The sequence below is a fragment of the Poecile atricapillus genome, chromosome W (assembly GCF_030490865.1).
Source record: "Poecile atricapillus isolate bPoeAtr1 chromosome W, bPoeAtr1.hap1, whole genome shotgun sequence".
Classification (NCBI taxonomy): domain Eukaryota; kingdom Metazoa; phylum Chordata; class Aves; order Passeriformes; family Paridae; genus Poecile; species Poecile atricapillus.
Window position 1 is genome coordinate 63,126,168 of NC_081288.1, and position 23,871 is coordinate 63,150,038.

At 41.9% G+C, this 23,871-nt stretch overlaps 1 protein-coding gene across 1 annotated transcript in view; it reads left to right on the forward strand.

The window, feature by feature from the left end:
- Positions 1 to 23,871, forward strand: part of LOC131592319 (signal peptide, CUB and EGF-like domain-containing protein 1) — a 199,591-nt gene that overhangs the window by 9,467 nt on the left and 166,253 nt on the right. The gene's annotated exons all lie outside the window — the stretch shown is intronic.

Consider the following 23,871-nt stretch of genomic DNA (forward strand, 5'->3'; position numbering starts at 1 on the left):
CACGCTGCTTTCTGTTCAGTGAATATGGCTTTTGTTTTGGTCATAGTTGAGCCTTGATTTTACTTATTTATTTACTCAAATTGCTTTAGTTTCCCAACTTTGTTTAGTATTTCATCCACTAAAACCAGAATATCCCTTAGCAGGGCTGACATGCCCTGTTTAACTGCTCCCAGGCCCATCAGTCCTTATGTGTCAAAAACCCTATTGTATTCTCCTCTCCCTTTTCTTCCCTACCCTATCCTACATCTCTGAGCTGCTTTTTGACAGCCCATAATGCTGCTTCAGTGAACAGACCCCCGGTGGTCCACTTTGGAAATCTTCCATTTTGACTTAGAAAAAAAACATCCATCCAACTTTTTTTTTTTTTTTTTTTTTTCCTCCCTCCAGAAATGCTTTTTGGCTACAAATATCACTATATTTTGCATAAACAAATACCATCCCATACAAAATATGGGCCTCATTCTTCAACAGCATTACACATAATTCTCAGTTTGGGCAAAAAGAGGGTTTTTTCCAAGGACACTTTAGCAAAGTGTTGATAAGCTCCCTGTCTGCTGGATGGCCTATGGGTATTTTGGGTACTTATATATAAAATTTCGTCAGCCTTAACAGTTGCTAAGCTGCAGAACCCAGGGTGGCCTCCTGGGGTGATGTAAACTTGGTATTTAGAAGGAAAGCTTTCCATCCAGATACACAATGTAAATTAGCTGTCAGGAAAATTATAATGAAATGAAGGAGCATTAATAAAACACACTAAGCTCAATAGGTCTGTCCTTCTTTTTACATCTGCCACATACTATCCAGTTTTCCTTGTTTTTCCAACTGTCACCTTTACTTCTGGCACAGTCCCCTTTCCTTGCTGTTTTCATTATGTTGTCTTGTATACTCTGTTACTCAGCTGTCTTTTAACCTTGTCATTTCCCTACAGCAAAAACTGTTTCTCTTTTGTTCTTTCCTCATATATTTTCAGTTATTTCATTTAGCTTTCCTTCCCCTGTCCTCTCAGTGGCTTGCTGCAGTTACAGCAGTGTTGTTCTGAGAGTGAGTGTCCCACAGCAAGACCTCTGGGCCTGGAGAACTGGCAGCTCTAAGTGCCTCTTACTGGTCCTTTCCCTTCAGTTTCATCTTTAAGTCAAAACAGCTCCTACCAGCTCTCAGATTTCCCTTTTTTCTTGCCTCTTCTCCCTTTTCTCCACCTTTTTCCTGGCACCCATCAGGAACTTGGAGCTCACCTGTCCCTGCTGTTTCCACCCCCTGCAGACCCACAGCTGGAAAAAGTGGCCGGCTGGAAAAAACATCTTTGCCTGGCTGATTGCCATAATTTGTTAGCCCCTTTTTGGTTATGGGCACTGTCTTCATGTGTGTCCACTGCCCTGTTGAAATACACATTCTTTGATCTGATGCTGCTGCAGGACATGATCAGGTAGCCTCTGCTGGGATGATGGCAAAGGAGGAGTTAGGGAATGTGACCTTCTGCTCCCTTGCCCAAAAAATCTGCACTAATGCTACTTTTGTTTCCTCTGCATTTGAGCCAGGTAGCATCCACTCTGTTTATTAGCATTCATGCTGTCAGAACGCTGTGGAGGTAATGGGAATCATGGGTGGTGGATACTGTCTGTACCTGAGGAAGAGGAAGATACCCTGTACCCATGGTACCAGTCCCAGGTTATTCTAGCCCAGGATAGCTGTGAGCCTTAAATGCAGGGCAGGTTTGGCCAAACCTCAGGCAGATCTGTGATGGAGGATGTACAGCAGGAATTTGTAGGGAAAATGTGCATGAAGTCTAGTGGCAAAAGGAATAGTACTCCCTCTGCCCTGATTTAGGAAGTTCCTTTTCCTTGATGGTACTTTTTTTTTGCAGAGGGGCAATTGATGTGGGGCTATTCTGTGAAGAATATCACTGAAATAATAACCCCAAAATGGATGAGAACACAAAGAAATAGAGCCTGGCCTTGTAAGCATTTCCACACTGAAAAGTCAATGGACTGGGATATAGAGGCTGAGACACATGGGAGGGAGAAGGTGGTGGTGAATAAGGTGAATAGATTTCCTAATCTGGTTTAGTTTCTGGGACCATTGTGGTGTGAAACTATAGCATAAGGTTGAAAAAAAACACCTACCAAGAAGCACATTTTGGAAACTTTAGCTGCCTAAATTTCAGCAGATGCCTGTTGAGCTTTGAAGTTTTTATGTTCTTGGAGGAAGGGGCTAATGAATTTTTAGATGGCTACTTTTATTTTTTTTGGTAAATTTTCATCTTTAATTTGACCATCTTATTCTGTCCTGAGAAATCTCCTGAAAGGTAACTCCCTGACACCTTATTGGAAACAAAATCTGAGAGTATTAAATCTGTTAAAGCAGTTGAGGGAGATTTTTTTTAAACACAGCAAAGTAGTGATTTTTCTATATAATCCCTTTAGAAAAAAAAGCTAACTTCTTGAGTTTTTCCCTTAGTTTGTTTTAGTACATATATATGTTTTAAATTTTGACTGAAAAAAAAAAGACCTGCTTTAAAGCAGATACCTTGAAACAAAAAATGTAGTTCATAAATCTTTGGCAGAATTATAAAAGGCTGAAGATAGGGTCTGACAGACCCTCTTGAAATGTCAAGACTTTTCTGCACATTTAAGATGCTGAGCAAAAGGAGTATCCTTACATTACAGTTGGAAGAATTTTTTTGTTCAAGTGCCATGAATCACTGGAGTACTCAAGCATGTGCTTAATCTTAAGAAACTGTAACCTTTTCAAGTAATTCTGTTTAAGTGTTTTAATAAATTGAAGTCACTGCCTTATTTTATGTTACAGTGCTGCTTCTTTTGAGCCTGTAGAAGGTCAGTTTTTCCTTCAGTGGCCAAAGAATTAAAAAACACCTGGATCATTTAACAAGGTGATTTAGGACCTTGATCTTGCACATGATTTAGACCTAAACTTAGTGCAGTTTGTTTGGTGCTATAGGACCCATAGACAGCATATTAAATTCAAGACCATGCTTTCACAAGTATTGACAATGTTTTATAGTACACCCACCAAAGAATCAGAAACATTAAATAGACAACTCTCAGATTGTTCTGATTCTTACAGTTTGCTGAGCAGATGAGCTGTTATCTCAGAGAATATAAAAGCCAATTTTCATTTACTCTCTCAGGGTGAGGTAACTAAGCTTCATACTATTGTTCCCATGCCTTAATCTGCATGAACCACTGTCAGTCCTTATATTTAATGTGGTGCTCAGAGAGCATCAAAAATTTTACTGAGGGGAAAAAAAATAAGAACAATACATAATACCAATTTGGTGATTATTAATGTTGTTGGAGGGAATAGTGGTGCTGCAGAATGTGCTTCAGAGAAGGGGAACCTCTGCAGAAATAGGTATTTGTTAGATATACCATTGCTGAAAATACTACAGGACGTTACTGCTGTGCACTCTAGTTCTTGCTGTTGTAAGAGGGGAACTGTAGTGAAGTGCCTTTGTTCTGATTTCATCTGGAAGCAGAGGTCACATTCTAAACTTTCAGTCTCCTTGTAGTGGAAAAGGGGGTTGAAGTAAGTGGGGTATTTGCTTTGCTGAATAAGTAGGTAATAAGTAGGCTAGGTAATGCATACCTAAATTGTTTGGCAGCACATGCATAGAAGGAATTTGATATCTGACTTCATACCTCTAGAGATGTCAGTGTCTCTACCAAGTAGCATTTTGGCTTTATTCTTCTTGCACATTTCTGTTTGCAGAACTTTGTTGGAAAAGGATTCCACAAAACCTATTACTTGGAGACATGCCAATGTTTTTCTCAAGCTACAAAGTACCAAAGTCCAACTTCATTTAGAAATTTCTGTTTTTTCCTGATGCATTCCAACGTGTCTAAAGATGCATGCAATCATCTCCTTTCCCTCTCCACCAGCACTTTTCTCTTAAAGCAGCCCAATTTTTGCTTGTAGTGTGGTGGAGTTCACCTGGTCTTTAGTGCAGATCTTGGTACATGACCCTCTGCAAAGGCAGGTGCTCTGACAGGTTTGCTCCTGCTCATGATTTGGGATTTTCCTTGGAATTTTCCCAAGGCTCTCATGGTGGCTTTGTGTGCCTGGACACACTGGGGAAAGGCAGTGCTGCAAACCGAAGCCAAATCCATGAGGGAGGCTAACTGCATTATCTGGCTCCTAGAGGGAGGTCACAAGTGGAACCCTCTGGCTTTTGCTTGGCTTGAATTCCTAAGGAGGCGATTTTACCTCTGTTCCGATGGGAGTGTGCAGACATATTGAGAGTGCAAGAAACAAATGAGGGAAGAGGGGCTGCCAGGATTTCTCTGTCCTGTGACTGTTTTGTTATGAGAATGAGCCAGGGAATATGTGTAAGAGAGAAATAGACAACCTCAGCCTGTTGTCTGGAAATGAAAACCTGAATACTAAAATGCTTTGGTTTGATATAGTCTATTTCATTAGGTGTAGAATATTTCATCTGGTGAAAATGGCAGCAGCTTGTTCTGTATACACAGTTTAGCATTTAAGGAGCTTGTGGCTTCAGAATGGAATAACTTTTATAATACAGTTTTCTCAAAAGCTAAAACAATGGAAACAACCCCATCAAATTGTTTATAGTATGATTGTTTACAAGGAAAATACTTTTTTGTGATATGAGTAAACTCTAAGGTGTTGTCACTTAAGTTGTGTATTAACAGTCACATCTAGCTGTATATTAAACATATTTCTCTTTATCCTTCTGGCACTTTTATCCTTTCACTGTCTGTTTTCAAATTTATTTTTTTTCAAATATTTTTCTTGATGGAAATGTAAGAACTGCATTGTAAAAAAAATATCTGTTGACTGCATCACATGTGGGCTTACGGAGCAAAACTCAAAAGCTTCAGCTTTGATTCTAAATAGGAAATACACAGAAATCTGTTCAGGATAGCAATAGCAATAGCATTAATTTTCTAGAATAGCTTAATGACACATCTTACCTTGAGTTAATACAGAAGTTTCCATTGCACATTTCTGAGTTCTTTCACTGGAGTTTGCTGCACAAAACCAAGAAAGAGTTACTAGAAAGTAGTTTCTAGAGTACTGTATTGTTCTGTATTCCTGTACTGCTTATGCTGAAATGCTCTTAGTGATGTCCATTAATGTTGATGTTATGATTAGGTACTTGTCATAATTTTGAGCTGTTTTTAAGGCAAGTATTCTAGTGGTCTGTATAGAAGGCAACAGACAGTTGTTGAAGCCTGCTCCATCCACAACATTAGTCTTCATTCTGGGTAGGATCACATGATACAATTGCCTGAGCTAGCCAGAGTCTAGACTCAAGGGATGGGAAGACACCTTCTGGAAGGACTGGCATGTTTTCCTTAATGCTGCCATTCACTGAGGAAAGCCCCAGTGTTGTCGTTCTGAGAGCACCTGAGTGGTCATGTTTCCACACAGCATTTTCTGTGGGTCTCCTGTTTTATAGAAAGGACAGCCTTTAAATCTTTAAACTAATCTTTAAAACTGTGATTTATTTATGAGGGAGTTCTGAAGAGTCCAAAAGGCAGGTGAAAGGTTTGAGTGTGAGTGTTGCCAGGGGGTCCTGCTGAAGATGGGCTCCGGCACAGCCAGGCAGAGGGATGTGGGGGAGGCTCTTGTGCCCTCAGCAATACAGCCTTGATTTGCTCACCCAATTTGGCTTGAGCTTCCTAGAATAACTTGATCTTAAGGATAGGACCAAGCATGAAGAATCTCAGTCTTTGAAGAAGCTGTGAAAATGGGAAAAATAGGAAATGGAAGGTGAGATGGGAATGCTTTAAAAGTCCATTTATGTACAAATTGTAGTTTATTTCTACCTTTATCTGTCAAGTACACACACAACAACTATGCTTAAGACCATGCCAAGTATGAGTACAAATATCAAAAGTCAGAAATACGCCACTAGGAATTTAGTGCATATTCTTATTATTGATATTTATGGAATCAGGGAAAAAAACACAATGGGAACAAACTTTATACTATAATGAACTGCAGAATTTGTATTTTGTATTTTGGTTTTTTAACTATTAACAACATATTGTTCCACTGAAAACTTAGTTTACCAAGAGTTTCTTCTTCAATATATTTTATGATCAACAAGGAAGTAAAAAACTTAAGGGAAATAAATGTATGTTAATATATGTCTTCTGGTCTGAATTAGTCACTGACATAGTCTTTTCTATTATAGCATTTGAAGCAGGAGGGAGTGCTTTAAATGCTTTAACCCATTTAACCTTAATTGCTTGGTTTTAATAGACATTTGCTAACTAAAGGAACTTATAGCTTGAATTAGGCCTTACTAATCTTAATTAAAAGCTCTGCTTTATAATCGGAAACAGCCTATGTTTAAAACAGTAAGCCTTTCTTAAATGGCTTACTTTTAAATACCAAGACCCTTTTGCTAATAATTGTTCAGACTGAACACAGGTAACCATTATTTTCCTTATATTGCACTTAATTAAAAATATCTCCTCCATGTGGCTTTGTGCAGTCTGCTGGCTGTAAAATTGTTTGACTGGTGGGGGTGGAATTACTTTACTCTTCCTGTGGTAATTTGAAAACATGTTTCTGCCTTTATTTTAAAAGTTTTCTGGGGTCACAAGTTACAAGACTACCATGTGAATCAATACAAAGAAATTAGCTTCCTGCATTTGTCTGTCCTCAGGCAAACACTTGTCAGTCACAACCTAATATACATAATACATAATATACATAATATACATTATATACATTATATACATTATACATAATACGTAATCATAATGCACCCTATAATTCATTTAGTTCAACACTGAAATTATGCTTAGGCACTTGATTATGGTCTCTGCACTCCTTCAGAGACCTAAATTTCAGAATAAATCAAATTTGGCTTTCTCTGTTGATCATTTGGTGTATTAACAGAGCTTCTGTGCTTTTCAGGGCTGTCTGAAGAGGATGGAGGGTGGATTTCATCTTTTCAAAGGTGGCTCTCAGTACTACAGATCGGCCCATTTGAACCATTTGCTTTGCTTTCCCTTTATGGTTGAGGGAGAGGAATTCCCTTCATGCAGTTTGCATTGCATTGTTGGAGACAAAAATAGGGCAGATAAACCATGTCCTCAAAATAAGAGTCTTCTTTCTGGCACGGGTGTGGGCATCTACAAAGCTGGATGAGGTCTATCAGGGCAAAGAGCCTGCAGCTGTGAGATTCAAATTCTAGTGTAATTAATGAAGAATATTTTGTACTTGTGCTTCAAATTTAATCAGGACATGGTATTTATAAGCTGCCATACTATCATTGGATCGTGATGAAATTCATTCTCCCATGCTGTGGCGATGTCGATGACAGGGGTGCCGCGACTACCCTAAAGAAGCCGTCCTGAAAAGGACTGCCCAGGGGCACAGGCACATCCTCTGCCCGGCGAGTGATCTCAGCTCAGCAGCAGCGTGCAGGCAAGGCAGAGAGAAAGACTAGAGAGCTGTATGGCATTCCACTGAGAAACAGCCTTTATTATAACAGGGCCCTCAGTGAAGGGAGACAGTGACAACAGCTCTCCCAACTGGGGAAAATCCGCGGTATTTATAGGGAAGGAGAGGGGAGGGGGAAACTTGGATACATGTATCAGGGTGGATTGATAGGGAGGGAAACCAATGGGGTGTAACAAATTAACATGTTCAACTCAAAGGCCCCTGGGAATGACAATTTTTCTCTTCATGAGATAAAGTGTCTCACCTAGGGAGAAGCTCTCCAGGGGAGAGCCAGGCTTTTGTGGTTGGCTGGTTCTTTGGCCTCCACAACTCCCCCTTCTTTATTTAATAAAAAGGGAGTTTTTATTAAATAAAGAGACCTTGTCAACAACTTCTTACAAACAGTAAACATAAATAATTATAATTAAAAGAACCAAAAAAATGTTTTTTTAGGATGCAGGCAACTCATCCCTTGAGTCCCCAACTGCCTAAAAGGTCCTCAAACCATTGGTGCTGCTTTTCCTTTTTGAGTTCCTGGACCAGGTTGTTGATTTTCTGGATGTGTGCGTGGATGCTTTCGCTGTGATTGGACAAGCTGAAGCAGCACAGCCCATCAAATTCCTCATAGCTCTGTCCATGGGCAAGGAGTGGTGGCGCTGCCCATGGACAAGCACATGTGGTCTTGCTTGAGAGTCTTTACGAGGGTGATCCACACCTTCTCCTGGGGCTGTGCTACCAGCCAGGCATCCATGACAGCTGTTCTCAGGAGCATCCAGAGGGCCAGGAACCCAAGGTGGCTCTGCCTCTCATGGTCTACAATGGAACATAAAAAGGTTAACTTCTGGTTTCAGAGGGGAGGCTCCCCCCCTTTTTTTTTCTTTTAAAAATTAAGAAAGGAATGGGTACAGGGGATGAGGTAGTGGTTTGCTGGTGGGGTCATTTTGTGCATAGGGGACACATGACCAGACACCAGCGGCAGCAGCATTAAGGTGCGTCTGGTGCAAATTAACAAGTGGGTAGTTTAAGGGTAGGTATTTAAGGTGAGAAAGGGAAGAGGGGGAGGGAAAAGGGAAGCAAAAGGAGTTAGAGGAACCTGTGCGTTTCACAGTGTCAAGCTGCGTGTTGGCTCTTGTCTTTTTGCAGTCTTGGTGGCACGACGATTTGGCTTATATGAAGTGGGTGGTCTGGCGGTAAGCTGTGTCGGTCACCGTCTGATCGATGGTCTGGTGGCGGGCTGGCTCGGTGGGCTCTGGCGATGTCTCCAGGCTGCGGTGGCTTGTTGTTTTTGAGAACCTGTGTGGGTCTCAGTAGATTCTGATTGATCTGGTTCTGGTGCAGGGTTTGCAGGGCCTAAGTATGGTTTCATATTTTTCCCTGGGAGCCACCTAGGACCAGATAGTGTCGACACACAAGCATACCCTCTCCCCCAGGTAATCAATGGGAAAGGTCCCAGTGTTTGCTGTGATTTGGGGTCTTTGATCAGCACCGGCGGTTTCTCCTTGAGTTTGGCATGGGTCGAATTGGAGAAGTGCCATATTACAGGGGGGTCAGGCTCTGTAGGTGAATAATTCAGAAAATTCATAACATACAGAGCCTCTCAATGGGAGGAATGATCTCTGTTCCTCGCTACTGCTGATCAAGAACTCTCTTAAGGTTCTGGTGTGTCCTTTCCACAATTGATTGCCCTGTGGGAGAGTGAGGTATGCCTGTGGTGTGCCTCACCCCCCACTGGCTGAAGAAATCTCTCAACTTGTGAGAGGTGTAAGCAGGTCCATTATCTGTTTTTATTTGTTGGGGGACTCCCAGGGTAGCAAACGTAAGGAGAAAATGTCAGATGGTATGTTTGGCACTTTCTCCTGCATGGGCTGAGGCAAACACTGCACCAGAAAAAGTGTCCACCGAAACGTGAACATATTTAACTCTCCCGAAGGACGGGACGTGGGTAACATCAGTCTGCCAAATTTGGCAGCTGTTTAGTCCTCGGGGGCTAACCCCAGAATTCATTGCTGGAACTTGAAAAGATTGACAATTGGGACAGGTGGCAACTATTGCCCTGGCCTGATCCCTGGGTAACTTGAACATCCTCATCAGGGCGGGGACATTCTGATGGTAAAATTGGTGGGACAATTTTGCTTGTGCAAAAATGTCCGGGACTATGGCCACTCCAGCAGGCATGGCTAAGGTGCCCGCTCTCTTGTTACCCTCCGCGATGGCACCTGGGAGGTCAGTGTGTGACCTCACATGCATGATATAGTACGGTTGCTTTCTGTGGGAGATGAGATATAGTAATTCAGAAAGCAATTTGTATAAATTTGGTTTAGAGACCTCTTTTAGAAATGCATGTTCTGCTCTCATAGCTATTCCAGCCACATAAGCCGAATCGGTCACCAGATTGAAAGGTTCTTGGAATTTCTCAAAAGCTCTGACAACGGCTGCTAATTCAGCAATCTGTGGTGATCCTTCGACCACTTGAACATCAGACTCCCACTTCTGTGTCCTGGGGTCCTTCCAAGTCATTACTGACTTGTGAGATTTCCCCGAGCCATCAGTAAAAACTGTCAGAGCCTTGAGTGGTGTTTTGATAAGTAATAATTTGGGGACCAAATTAAACGGGGTTTTAAATAATTTGTGGCCAGGTGGGTGTATAGAAATTTGGCCTGAATAGCTATCGAGAGCGAACTGAAGGCTCTCGTTGGTTTGGAGTAAAGGCTCCAAATCCCCAGTTGTCAATGGAAGGAAAATGCATGTGAACTCACACCCACAAGAGTGCAGAGACGGGTTCTTGCCTTCTTAATGATTTCAGCCATGATTTCCTATGGAGTTGTGATAGTTTTGGTGGGCTGATTGTGTGTGAAGATCCACTCGATGATAAGGAGTGGCTCTTTCAATGCCATGTCTCATTGGAAAATGAGCGTTTATAAGCGCGGTGCCTTACCCAGGATAACCAGTTGGAAGGGCAGGCTGGGCTTGTAGTGGTGGGCTTGCCGCGAAGACAGGGCCTCCTGGACCTTGGTGATGGAATTCCGGGCCTCCAGCATGAGGCTGCGTGGTGAGTCGAGGTCCTCACTGCCGCGGAGTAAGTTGAAGAGGGGCGTGAGGACATCTGTCGTGATCCTGAGCAGGGGATGTACCCAGTTGATGGACCCACAGAGCTGGTGTAGATCTCGTAGGGTCTTGGGGTCATCTCTGATGGTCCCCTGCTGGGGTACAACGGTCCGCTCACGGATCTGGAGTCCGAGGCAGGTCCAAGGGGAGGTGTGCTGGATCTTGTCTTCGCGGATTTCAAACCCAGCGTCCTCAATTGTCTTTATAGTCTTTTGCAAAGTCCGGTGGAGATAGTCTTCATCAGCAGCACGAACTAAGATGTCGTCCATGTAATGTAATATAACTGTGTCTGGGAACAGGACCCTCACTGGGGACAGGATGTGGGCCATGTACCATTGGCAGATGGTGGGAGAATTCTTCATCCCTTGCGGGAGAACAAGCCAATGATACCTTTTTAAGGGTGCCTGTCTGTTTGGGGAGGGGACGGAGAACACAAACCTGGGGGCGTCTTGGGGGTGGAGAGGGATGTTAAAAAAAAAATCTTTGATGTCTATGACTGCAAGCTTCCAGTCCCAAGGGAGCATAGAGGGGGAGGGCATACCTGGCTGGAGGGGACCCATATCCTCAATGACCTCGTTGATCTTTTGGAGGTTGTGGAGGAGTCTCCACCTGTCCTTGACTGGTTTGCGTAGGACAAAGACAGGCGAATTCCAAGGGCTGTTGGACTTGGTGATGTGGCCCTTGGCAAGCTGCTCCTCCATGAGGGCTTCTAGTGCGCACAGTTTTGTCTCAGAGAGGGGCCACTGATCAACCCACACTGGATGGTGTTGTTTCCAGGTGAGTTAAGGGATGGTAGGCTTGGCACACTCTTCAGTGACCCCCACTGAAAATCCCTGCTGGGAATTCTTAGAGAAGCCCTGCATTGGGACAGGAGATCCCTTCCCCAGAGTATGATTGGTGCCCTCACCACAAATGGCCTGATGGTCTCCATTTTTCCCTCGGGTCCTTCAATGATGACATTGCGTTTGCTTCACATGGAAGCAGTCATCCCTCCAATCCCCGAGATCATGCCTGCCACAGGCTGCAACTCCCAGTTGTCCGGCCACTCAGGGCAGGCAATGATGGTTACGTCCACTCCTGTGTCTAGCATTCCTGGGCGATGGATACGATCCCCATAACGGAACAGGCGGCAGTCGATGATTGGCTTATTTGAGCCCACAGCCTGAGTCCGCATGGCGGTGGGATTGAGGGGAACCTGTTCCGGACAGTCATTTGGTAACAAAAAGGCTTGTGCCACTGGAGTCTGATGTTTTAAAAAATAAGGAGGGTCTGTGCAAGTTAAAGAGATGAAAATTTCATCTTCTGGGTGTAAGGTCTGGACTTCAGGTGTTATATGGACTTGTCCCAGAGAGTTAATTGGATCCCCAAGTATTAAAATGTTGGAGGGACAGCCTGGTGGTGCATGTTTCCCTGTGGGGATCTTATAAACACAATTACCCTTGAACTGTAAAGAGAGTCTGGTTACCACTTGGCGCCGGGTTCCCATCTGGATTGCTCCACCTGCTGGGTCTGAGGTTGTGGTCCCCATGGAAGTGGGATGGTAGACTTGGCAGGAGGAGCGCAGCGGCACTTCTGATTTGATGTCGGAGCGCGGGGCTGTTCCGCACTCTGCTTGGAGTTTCCTGAACACCAGTGTGGTCTGGGTAACCGTTGGTGGGTAGATGGTTGTGAGTAATGTCTCTATGGACAACTTTTACAAACATGTTCAGGCTCGGCACAATGTCTGTCGGGGCAGTCTTTGAAAAATGTCGAAGTTCACCGCAATTAAAGCAGCAGCTTTTGCTTGGGTCTGCCACGAAAGCGCCAGGTATCCCTTCTGCCACTCCCTTAGCTATCACTATTGCCACCGTATGTTCAGTTGGGGCAGCAAAATGCTTGGTGCAGGCTTCCACCATTTGGTCAATGGTTGGTTCGGGGTCAAGTGGAAGGGTTCGCAAAACTGCCTTACATTCTGAATTTGCATTGACCATTGCCATCTTGGCTGGTAATTCCTTTTGTGCTGGGGAGCCCTCTATTTGTTTTTCAATTGCCAATTTTAGTTTATCCACAAACTTAATAAAGGATTCACTTGCCCCTTGTTTAATGTTTGTGAAGCTCTGCGTAGGCACCTTATCATCGGGAGTGACAAAAAGAGACATCCTGGCAGCATTAGCGATGTCGTGTAATGCTGCCTCGGGCAGATCTCGGGCCTGATCTCTTGGTTTCTGGAAGTCACCTTCCCCTGCCAGTTGTTCCAGAGTTAAATTTGGCCTGTTGGCATCCTTTGCATATGCATCTGCCAGCTGTTTCAAATGTTTTTTCCACTGCCTTTCCCATACCATAGCATATATTCTGCTGGGGAGAGAAGGCAGTTCATGATATTTTTAATATCATGAGGCACCATGATATAGGTGGTGAAGGTGGCTTCCAGTAGGCGTTTGAAAACATTAGAGCCCCGGCCATGCTCTTCAGTGGCTTTGCACAGCTCCTGTAACTCCCTGTAGTGTAAGGTCTCCCGTACATTAATGAGTGCCCCTGCCCTGTCCTTCTTATGTACTACAGGCTAAGATCTTTTTGGACAGGGCTGAGTCCCTTGCCCGCATGGCTTCCCTCTGTACCTCGGCCCAGTGGTCCTCATATTCAGATTCTGAATATGAGGACTCACTGTCCTCATATCTTGGAGGAGATGGGGGGCGCTTGATAACAGCGCGTGGCAGTTTCGGGCAACTGCTACTGGCTTGTGAGTGGCTAAGGAAGCCAAGATAGCTTCCTTCCGGTTGCCGTCATTACCACTTCCGGTCCCAGTGTTGGGGGGACTGGTGGAGGGAATGCCATTGGGGGCGGAGCTCTGGTTGGAAGGGGCGTGACTGGGGTCCACAATGGGGAGGGGTTTCCTGATGGAAAGGGAGGGGCCCAACACGGTTACACCCAGCGACACGATGGGAGGGGAAGAGAAGCAGGGCACGACAGGAAGAGAAGGGGTACAGGCGGGAAAGTGGCCATTTTGAGGTGCAAAGGCGGGAAAACCTGGGTGCGAAGGAGACAAGATGGCGGGGCTGGCCACGTTGCTGGCACCATCTTTACTAACGTTAAGAACCGGGGGGGATGCAACTGGGTATGTGGACAGAGGGAGGGGGGTAGAGGAAAGGTCCAGAGCAGCATGGCCAGTGCTGTCCTTGTAAGGGTAGAAAGGCGGTGGGGGGGTGTCAGGGAGACAGCAGCAACCCTGTGCCTGTAGGCTACGTCCACCCACCGTCTCTCGGGTAGGGAAGAGGGTTTAGGAACACTTGGAGAGGGTGATGGGGATGGGGATTTCAACTGGGGGCCCGAAACTTGATCAACCCTTTTTCCCTCTTTCTCAACAGAAGGTATAATGGTTTGAAACAAAGGAAAAAGCTTGGCAACTGATAAATCTCCCCCTGCCTGAACAGTATATAACTTTCTCCACACATTGTCCCAAAATTTTCCCAGTTTAACAGAATTAGAATCAGCTTTAAAATGTTTAAAAATACAATGAATAAGTCTCTTTAACTCCCCTTTTGAAAACTTAAAATTTCCTGCTTTGATGGTGCCCACAACTTGGATATAAAAGTCCTTCTCAGGAGGGGTCAGTCTCGGTCTGGAGTGCTGGTTCCCCATCCTTCTCACTCCCCACCCAGCAGCAAAATGCAAACTAAACTAAGAAAGGCCAAAAAAACCCTTAATGGGGTGACTCACACTTTTTCTTCGGCCGATGTCGATGAGGCCAACAGAAAGCTGGTGGGTGGGTGGTCACCTGTCAGCCGGTCCTCAAGAGCTCTTCTATCTTCTGTCTTCTTAGCCCCGGATGGTCAGCGAGGGTCCTGGTCGCAGCCCTTTGGATTGCCTCTTGCTAGAACACAAGAGGTTCTCCTCAGGGGGTGGCAGCTCCAACAGCGGCACGCTCTGCAGTTAAAACTGCAGGCGGACGCTTCTTCAGGGGCTCTTCATCTGCCCTGCGTTGGGCGCCACTTGCCGTGGTGGTGTCAATGGCAGGGGTGCTGCGACTACCCTGAAGAAGCTGTCCTGAAAAGGACTGCCCAGGGGCACAGGCACGTCCTCTGCCCAGCGAATTATCTCAGCTCAGCAGCAGCATGCAGGCAACACGGAAAGAGAGACTAGAGAGCTGTATGGCATTCCACTGAGAAACAGCCTTTATTATAGCAGGGCTCTCAGTGAAGGGAGCCAGTGACAACAGCTCTCCCAACTGGGGAAAATCTGGGGTATTTATAAGGAAGGAGAGGGGAGGGGGAAACTTGGATACATGTATCAGGGTGGATTGATAGGGAGGGAAACCAATGGGGTGTAACAAATTAACATGTACAAATCAAAGGCCTCTGGGAATGACACTTTTTCTCTTCATGAGATAAAGTGTCTCACCTAGGGAGAAGCTCTCCAGGGGAGAGCCAGGCTTTTGTGGTTGGCTGGTTCTTTGGCCTCCACACTCCCAAACTCAGTCTTATGGTTTTGATTCTTTAATTTAAATGTTTTTCTTAGTGCATCCTACTGAGGAAGCGCTGCTATACTGTGTGGTCATACCTTTATTTAATTTACAATGCTTTTAATTCAGTGGCTGAATCACATACTTGCACAAACTAAGCACAAATTAACACTTTATATGCTAAGTCTACTAGACCTCTATATGCACTTGGGAGAAAATTCCATAAGAAGTTATTTGTGCCAGTTATGGAGATGGACAGACCTTCCTGGATGTCAGTTTTGTTTCCCTAGGTATCAGATCGTTGGAAATCCACTAAAGCATTTTTTATATTTTCTGCTTGTTTTCCAGTTAGTTTCATGTTCTGTGATGATTGAATATACAAAGATTCTTAAATTATACCCAGTAAAGGAAAAAAAAATAAGGACTCTTCATAGTGGATGCAAAGAATCTGGTCCCTGCCTATGTGTATTTATATTTTAGTATCAAAAGTGTGCAAGCTGGCCAGACCAGGTTTGACTGAAGATCGGTCTAGCCTGATGTGCAGTCTCTGACAGTGGCTGACAGTGGATGTTTACAAGTAGATTATACAAAAAACATGAAATGGAAGAAAGCAGCTTGAGACTTAAAGACATCCTGAGCCAGAAGTTTCATTCAAAGCACTGTGTTTAATGATATCTTCAGAATAGGAATAGAAAATAAGCGTATTTGCTTCTCCAAGTGTTCTGCAAAACTCACAGTGGTAGACAAGTGGTTAGCCATGCTCAGAATACTGGGAAAGAATTGTGCAGGAGCACGTAATTCTGTACATCTGTCTCTTTGCAGCCTCATCTAATGTGGTTTAACAGGAACCTCACAATGTGTTTCCCTACATGGGCAAACCCTACAAACCTGAGTTTTTGGTTTGGCAGCTAACAGCATCTTCAGAATGACGGGCCTTCACACTTCTCTGAAAATGAGACTTCATTAAGGAGAACAATTCAAGTCAGTTGTGAAAAACTACTAAGTACTTTGAAAAGCTTCACCTGGATGTTTGACTGAACTTCAGATGGCTACACTGTTAAATCAGGTGCTGTGCATGAACACACATAACCCTATTATTACATTTTTGAGCCTTTTACAAGTCCTGTGTTATTTATGGGTGAGTTAACTAGTCAGGCCTTGATGCCCTGTTTTCAGTGGATAACCCAGGATATTATAATGTGTTCTCTCCTGGACTTCTGTTTATGTATCTTAGAAATACTGTGAATATACAGCAGAGACTATGCTAAAATTGGAATTCTCTAGAAAGATGAGGAAAAGGAAGAAGCATGTGGAATTCATGAAGAGCATTTCAAGAAGTGACATCTCACATCTCATGTTTTATGTTGGATGTACTGTCCAATTAAACAAACAAACCCCCCCCCAAAAAAAAACCTACAAAAAAAAGAAAGCGAACCCAAACGGTTTATTGGGCTGTTACCCAAGTCTTCAGGCAAGATATTGCTTTGTTTTGTCTCTCTCTGCATAATAAAATAACGTTGTGAAAAGCATCTCATTAGAAATCATCTACAGAGCACTGGAGATAGGTCTACAGGACTAAACAATGGCTTATATAACCTTAGCCACTTTCACCCCTCTGCTGTTGGAGAGGAGGTCAGTAGAGCTGTTCATCTTGGCTTTCTCTGGTGTATTCTGTCAAAAGCAGATTATTATTTGAATACTACACAGAAGTTGTAGGCATTCTCTGGTTCTCTCTACCTAACATTCTCCCCAACATAACGAACAAATATAATTGCTTATAATTCCCAAAGGAAGATTTCCAGGCTATGAATATGAGCACTCTTCAATTTACAGCAAATGCCCATATTATTATTCCTGTATCTGCTGTTTCATCCTTTTTTCATTTAATAGTGTTAATGGAAGATGTGTGTGCTTTCTAGTATAGGATATTTGAACACTGGAGCCAAATTGTCTGATTTCATGGCAAAGCTGAAATTGCATGTTTTCCCTATCTCCCTTTCTTATCCAAACATCAGATGTGAGCACAGATTATAAATGAAAATATTTTGATGTCACGAATCAACAGTGGTATTTTTCAGATTTTAATGTTTAATTTCATTCTTTGCCTTTTCATGGACTTTCCTCACTATGAAACTGGTGTTTGTACAGCTTGTCTTGGCCTCATCTAACCCTCACTTACCTCTTATCCAGCAAAGATGAGTGTGTAACTTCATTAAGTCCTGTTCCTGGTATTGCTTACTCTCTAGTTGCCAAAGAGTCCAGATAGTCTGGAAAGGGTAATGTTGATGGAAGAGCCAGTGGGTTGCCTGCTACTATTCACTATCTGTACATTTATGTCCCTGTTGGACAATGGCTGCACATGCACAGGTCAAAAACCAAAGGCTCTTTACTACTGTTTATTAGATTTTTCTCTTTTATTTGTCTCTGGTGATAAATAGGGCTCTGGTTCACAAGACTAATTTCTGCATGGCCTTTTCAAAGACTGAGGAGAGCCTACAGGATAACTGATGGCCTCTTTTTGTTGATAAAATTTTAGGACTGTCAGCATGTATCAGTAGGATTGGGTTTTCTGTTTCAGGAATAAAAAATTACATCAATTTGGTATTTGTTTGAAAATAAAACCCTTTTGCATTCATTAACTACAACATCTAGAGCTTCTTGTTGATACTGGCCAGGTCCATGCTTTAAAAAAAAAAAAAAAAGGAAAACATTCAGTCTGTACATCCAAGCAAAACTCTATGACAGGTACTTTACACGCTGTGGAGACAGAATTGTTGTTAAGAAGCTGAGAGAGGCTGTGCCAGAATTCTGAGTTGTGCAGCAAAACTGCCAACTGTTTTGGCATCTTGAAAATAGCTCTGCATTTCATGATTGTACAGTCCTGATGGAGACAGCTTTTAGAGCTGTGAACTGTTTCAGATAGTGCTTATGTGTGCTCACATTTAGGGTATCATCATTGTTATCACTGGTTTAGTAAGTTTGAACTTAAAGAAAGTGAGATGCTGAAACACAAATCTGTAACAAGCTTATATTTTCATTACAGGGACAAAATATGACTTGATCATCCTAAACCCTTGCATAGTAGTAAAATTTGTAGCCTAGTAATTTTTGTACCTTGTAGGTGGTGCACAGAGCTGATGGGTGGTAGACAAATATGAGTTTAAGCTTTTTTTGCAAGACTATCTCAGATTAAAAAACGGTATTGTAAATATTTGATGATTTCTATCCAGTTTAGTTTTCTGAGATCTTTTTGAAGTGAACAGATCAAGCTCATAAATGAGCTATGTAAACGGATTCATGTAGGGTCATCTCAACTAATTTTATTGTTTTTTTCCTAAAAATACCCACAGCTCTGCAAGGGACTCATGAGCAAAATTAACACCACTCTCTTGAAAACATAAACTAAATACAAATCATGTATCTGTATCTAGGCTGGAGCAATGAAGTATTTTCTAAGAAAAATTTTCTTAACATCATAGAAAAGAAAAGGAAGGTAAGAAATCCTCAGTACTATCTCCTGGATAAAAAGAAATGTAATATGAAATTACTACTATTGCAAATCAGGCAACATATTGGTATTAATAGATTACTCTTGTTAGAGGTACTCTGGAGTCTTAATTACCATGAGTGCGAGGGAATTCTCTTTCATTGAGTTTTAATGAATGAATAATATTCTCATTTTTCAGTGCATTTCATGTGTGTTACAACTGTTTTACCATCATGTACACCCTCCTAGACTGGATAAAAGCTTCTGTTGGTAGAAAAACTATTTACAGCAAAACCAATTTTAATGATTCTGAACCAAAGAAGGATCTGTGTTTTAATGAACCAAGTTATCCCCAATCAGCTGCAGTTTAATGGGTGAGGACTTACAGCCTTTATCCCTGTGAAGGACTAAGAGTGGAATTCCTTGTAGGTTGCTCTTTGCTGTTGTCTGCAAACCAAAATGCTGAGAGGCCTTCAGTTCATCAAGGATGTTGTTGGGGAATGGTACTAATTTGTCTGTATTCAGGGAACAGGTGGAAAAATAGGAGGCAGAGTTGGTTTCTGGGGCTTCATAAGTATTGGGTCTGTCAGGGCATAAAAGTTCATGGTTTCCCTGTGGATCATGTTTAGAAGTAGCCACACAGCTTCAGTAAATGTTGAAATGAAAGGCAGCCCTGAACAGGTGATTCCCTCATTGCAGGGCCCAACAGTAGTGTAATGCAAAGCTGCTCTGCTCACTGCTTGTGTGGGACTCTCCTGCCAGGTTTTTTAGGCTAGCAGAATTAATATCTAGTATGTGTCTCATACGGAGTAGGAAGTTTGACCAAGTGATACAGGATGATAGGAAGCCCTGTATTTTATAAATCTTGCATGATATAAATTACATTATATTCCCCAAGTGGTTAACTAGCACAGCAGAGTAGTTTTCAGCCAGGAGTCTGCAATTACCCAAGGACTACCGCTAAAGTTCAGGTGGCAAAATATAGTTTGAGAACGTAAGCCTGCTGTCTGAAGATGTAAATTTGCTATACAAATGTTTCCACTTCTGCTGGAAGACATACTAGTTCCTCATATCCAGGGAGGCTGAAAACCACTTCTCTGTAGCCTCTCATACTGTTTTGTGGTCTTGGCTTTTTCAGCCTGAAACTGAAGAAATGTCAGTCTGCCAGGGACTAAGGAATCATGTCCTCTATGATATTAAGAAATCTTCTATTTGGCAGTGCGTCTGCCACTGACTCATTCTGAAATGGGCAAAAAGCAATGTTCTGCTCCTCTGCATGAAGTGCCACATAAAAGAAGTTAATATTCGTTCACTGATAAGTAATAAAGAAATTTACTTCAGAATAGAAGGCTGGTATTTTTTCCCTTTGTCAGTGGACAGACATTTAGAAATAAAATGCAAAGTAAGGCTGGAGATAAACAATCTGAGAATGTGATGCCTACAGAGTCTGGAAAAAAAGTCAGTGAATTATATCTGTATCAATGAGCTAATTTCACTACTTGAAACATTCTTCTCAAAATTTATAGGAGCATATTCAAATTTAAAGATCTAGGACAACCTTCTGCCATGACTTACTGAAACAATTATCATTAGGATGCATGCACACCAGCAGTGTCAGTAAAGACATAGAAGTACTCTCCCATTATATCACCAAGTACTTTGAAGATTCGATGAAGAATCAAACATTTCCCATTATATTAAGAGCCAGCTGGAAATGGCTGTGATTTAGAAGTGGTGGGAAAAATGCCGTCAAATGTCATGTTTCACATTCATAACAGCTTGTGAACAGGAAGCCTCTCTGCTTGAGCTTGTCGGGCATGGCAGCTACTAAATAAAGACAGACTCTACAACTGTTACGTGCTCTGCAGGTATCCATCTTTATTTGGGTATCTCACTTGAGCTTCAAAGAACTTGCAGCCAATCTGTTTAAATATTAATTAAGACAAATGTCAAGCTGTTCCAAACTCTAATCAAGAGTTCAAGATGCTGAATGCAGGATTACAATAATTTTGGGTTTATCTAGAAAAAAAAAATAAATCTATTTACTGCAAATGAAACTGGAATGGTCCCAAATAAGTTTTCATTGTGCTAGTCGAGATGGCAAATGTCACACAGGGCTAATACTCGGATACATTAATAGAACATAAAATGTCCCCTAGGGAAAGAACTCTGCTTAATTATTTCTTTCCCCATAAAGGATTCTAGCTCTCCAAAGGTTTCAGGCATCCAAAAGGTACTGTAGGTAAAAAGCTCTGTAAAACTCCAATGTTAATGCAGTAGGAAGACTTGACAAACAGTCAGAAACTCTGTAAGGTCCTAAGTGAAGAGTGTTCCATATGACTTCTTGATCTCCTCCCTGTTCCTGCTGCTGGAGCGTTATGTATGACAGCACATTGAATATTTAGGTGTCTGGCAAGTGACATCAAATGTGTGCAGAATCTCAGCTTTCACTTTGTATGTTACCTTTTTTATTTCTATATTTTTGCATATTTCTTACTTCACTGTACTTCAGTGATAACTTTGCAGTGGCAAGGACTGAAGCTAGAATACCTGTCTTGAGCATCAGGCATCCTCACAGGAGGAATCAAAGGGGTAGGTTCTTGTGTCTGTTGTCACTTCGATTGGCATATCAATGTCCAGCCACTAAAAATGTTCTTTCAACTCTTCAAACTAAGTTTAAATAAGGAGGGAAAAGCACAGGAAAGAGAACAGTGACAGGAAATGGAGGAAGGGAAGGTGAATTTAAGAAAAACGTAAGGAAGGGAGTCTCCGGACACCATATTTCTTATTGATGAATGAAGAATGGGATGGTTTTTCACCAAAAATGTGAGATATAACAATTCAGCTACTGCAGAAATTTTGGATTTTCATCATCTGTTGCCTTGTTTCATTTACCAATGTGTGAGCTGTGTCAGCTGAAGTCAGCCTACAGTACTGGGCACTTGTTACTGTCTAGTCACTTGTGTCTTTCAATGTGACTTATTCTCTTTATATGATGCACAATATTTGAAGATAATTAACTAAAACTTGGAAAGGAGCAACACACCTAAACATACCTGCATTTGCTACAGCTGATAAACTCAGTTCAATTACTTCATCAGCTCCTTAGAGAAAGACTTGTGTGTCTGAAAGCTGTTTTTCCCCAGGCTGTGAGGGTGATTCCTATAAGGCCATCTGTACTCTGTGCGACTTGAAAATTTGATCCATGCTTACTGTACAAAGTATAATAATAGGAAAAAAAATTACAGACACAGGGCAAAATAGGGATCATTAATGGTTACCTCTGTGCTTTCTTTAAAAGGATAAGTTAATAATTGTGGTTAGGGAAAAAATTATGAAACAATATTTAAATAATACCAAATTTAAAATTACAGAAAATAAAAAAAGTCATATCTACAGGCAGTGATAAATGTGATGATGTCTCATCTGTCTTTCAGATGTATCCTAAATGCTTTTAAGCAAGATAGTTCTAAATATGAAACTGTTCACACTTTTAAAATGTTTGTGTTCTTGAACCAGCTGGGCATACCTTTACAGTTTGGTTTGTATTCCATTTCCCCCCACTACTTTCAGACAATAATTTAGCACGATATAAAGTATGATGAACTTTGTGTTCAGCCATCACAGAAGGAGAGGAAACAAAACTGTTGCAGAGTACTTGATCTTTTCTGGAAACTGGATGAAATGGCTTCCAGAAAAACAGCACAACAATACCACAGACTGTATCCAAATCATGTCCACTAAGCTGGCATGGCCTTTTCATTTTATTGATGGTTTAGTACTGGGAAATAAGGGCTTGTGACATTTTTGAAGGAAGTTGTAAAATTGAATTATTCTTTTTCTTTGTGGATGCACTAATGGGAAAAACATGGGAGAGGCAGTACCCATAGTGGAAAGGCTCTTGAGGGATTTACACTGAAAAAACCTCAGGTTAAACAACGTATCGTACCTGTTCTTTTTCCTTCTCCACCGAGAAACATCCGCCTGCTCTTTTTGAATTTACCCTGTTCCCAGCCTACCCACCCTTGACCTTGCCTCTTAGAGAAGTCCTAATGGCTATCAAATTTTACAGTGTTCTTTGGCATAAGCGTCTTGAAAACATCATGGCAACTTGAAAGCTGTAAAAACTGCACTCTTTGTTCCTCTGATTCATTAGATTGTAATGTTTATAAGGTCACAGCATCTAAAGATGTTAACATTTATGAGTCAAAAAAAGAAAGTATTGCAGGAAGGACCAGATATAACAAATAATTTGTTTTATAGTAAAAGTAATTTTACAAGCTTTTCATGGAAAGATATTTTAAAAATGGACATCTCTGAAGGTGAAGGGGTTTTTTTGAGTAGATATATTGAATGAGTCCTGGCATATCAATATGTTCTTCATAAAATTTGGACTTGGAGTAGATGCTGAATCCTGATACCACAAAACACAGATGGAAATGGTATTTCGTCAGGTCAGATGGAGTGAAATTTATAATTGATAACGTTTTCCCACCCAGTTCTTCATACATGGGTTACATTCTGTGAATTTTAAGAGTAGAGCAGACTTCAAATGTGTGGAAATGTGCTGATGCTAAACTCTTTGTAAGAATCTAACATGTTTAGTATTGCTGCTTAGGTTGAGTGTTTCCCAGAGAGCTGAACTGACAAGAGTCACCTGCTCTTTACCAGAATGGCCTTTAACCTATGTTTGGGCTTTTATCCTGGCCTTTAGATCTGGAACTGGTTCCCTTCTTAAGGAAAGTGTAATTTCATATGGGAAATGAAAATGCCTTAGGTTCAGGTTGTTCAGAGTGTGATGTATATCTGCTGAAAGTATATAAAACGTGGACTCTGACAAAGAACATATATAAATTTATAAATTTATAAATATTCCCATATAATTTTTACTTATTTTCATGGCTTTTGCAGTCTCAAACCCAGTTATGAAAAAGAGTAAGATGCTGATCTGATTGTGATCCAGGACTTGAACTTATTTGTAATTCTTGTGAGTCTGAATGTAACTTCATTTCCCCCTGTTTCCTTTAAAGTAGCAGTCAGTGCTATCTGCTGTTTGTTCTGAATTGGAAATAGGAACAAAAAATTTGAGTACTGATCCTCTTTCACATATCTCTCTACTGTGAATCCCAGAAAATATGTCTTCCTGGCTTCACTAAGCCAGTCGCAAAAAAGCCTTGTGGCTTTTTTAGGATTGGGATTTCATCTCAGGCTATTTTATCTTTGGATTTTACAAGGTTACTTTCTTTCACGAGCATCTGAGATCAAGCTTGCGTGAAGCTATGCAATGAGGAAGATATTTCTGCGCTGTAAATCTGTTCTTAGTGCGTAGGATTTAGAATCTAGGGGTGAGACTTTTTTCCTGGATTTTTCTGTGGATATGAGGATAGCGCAGTAGCCAAAG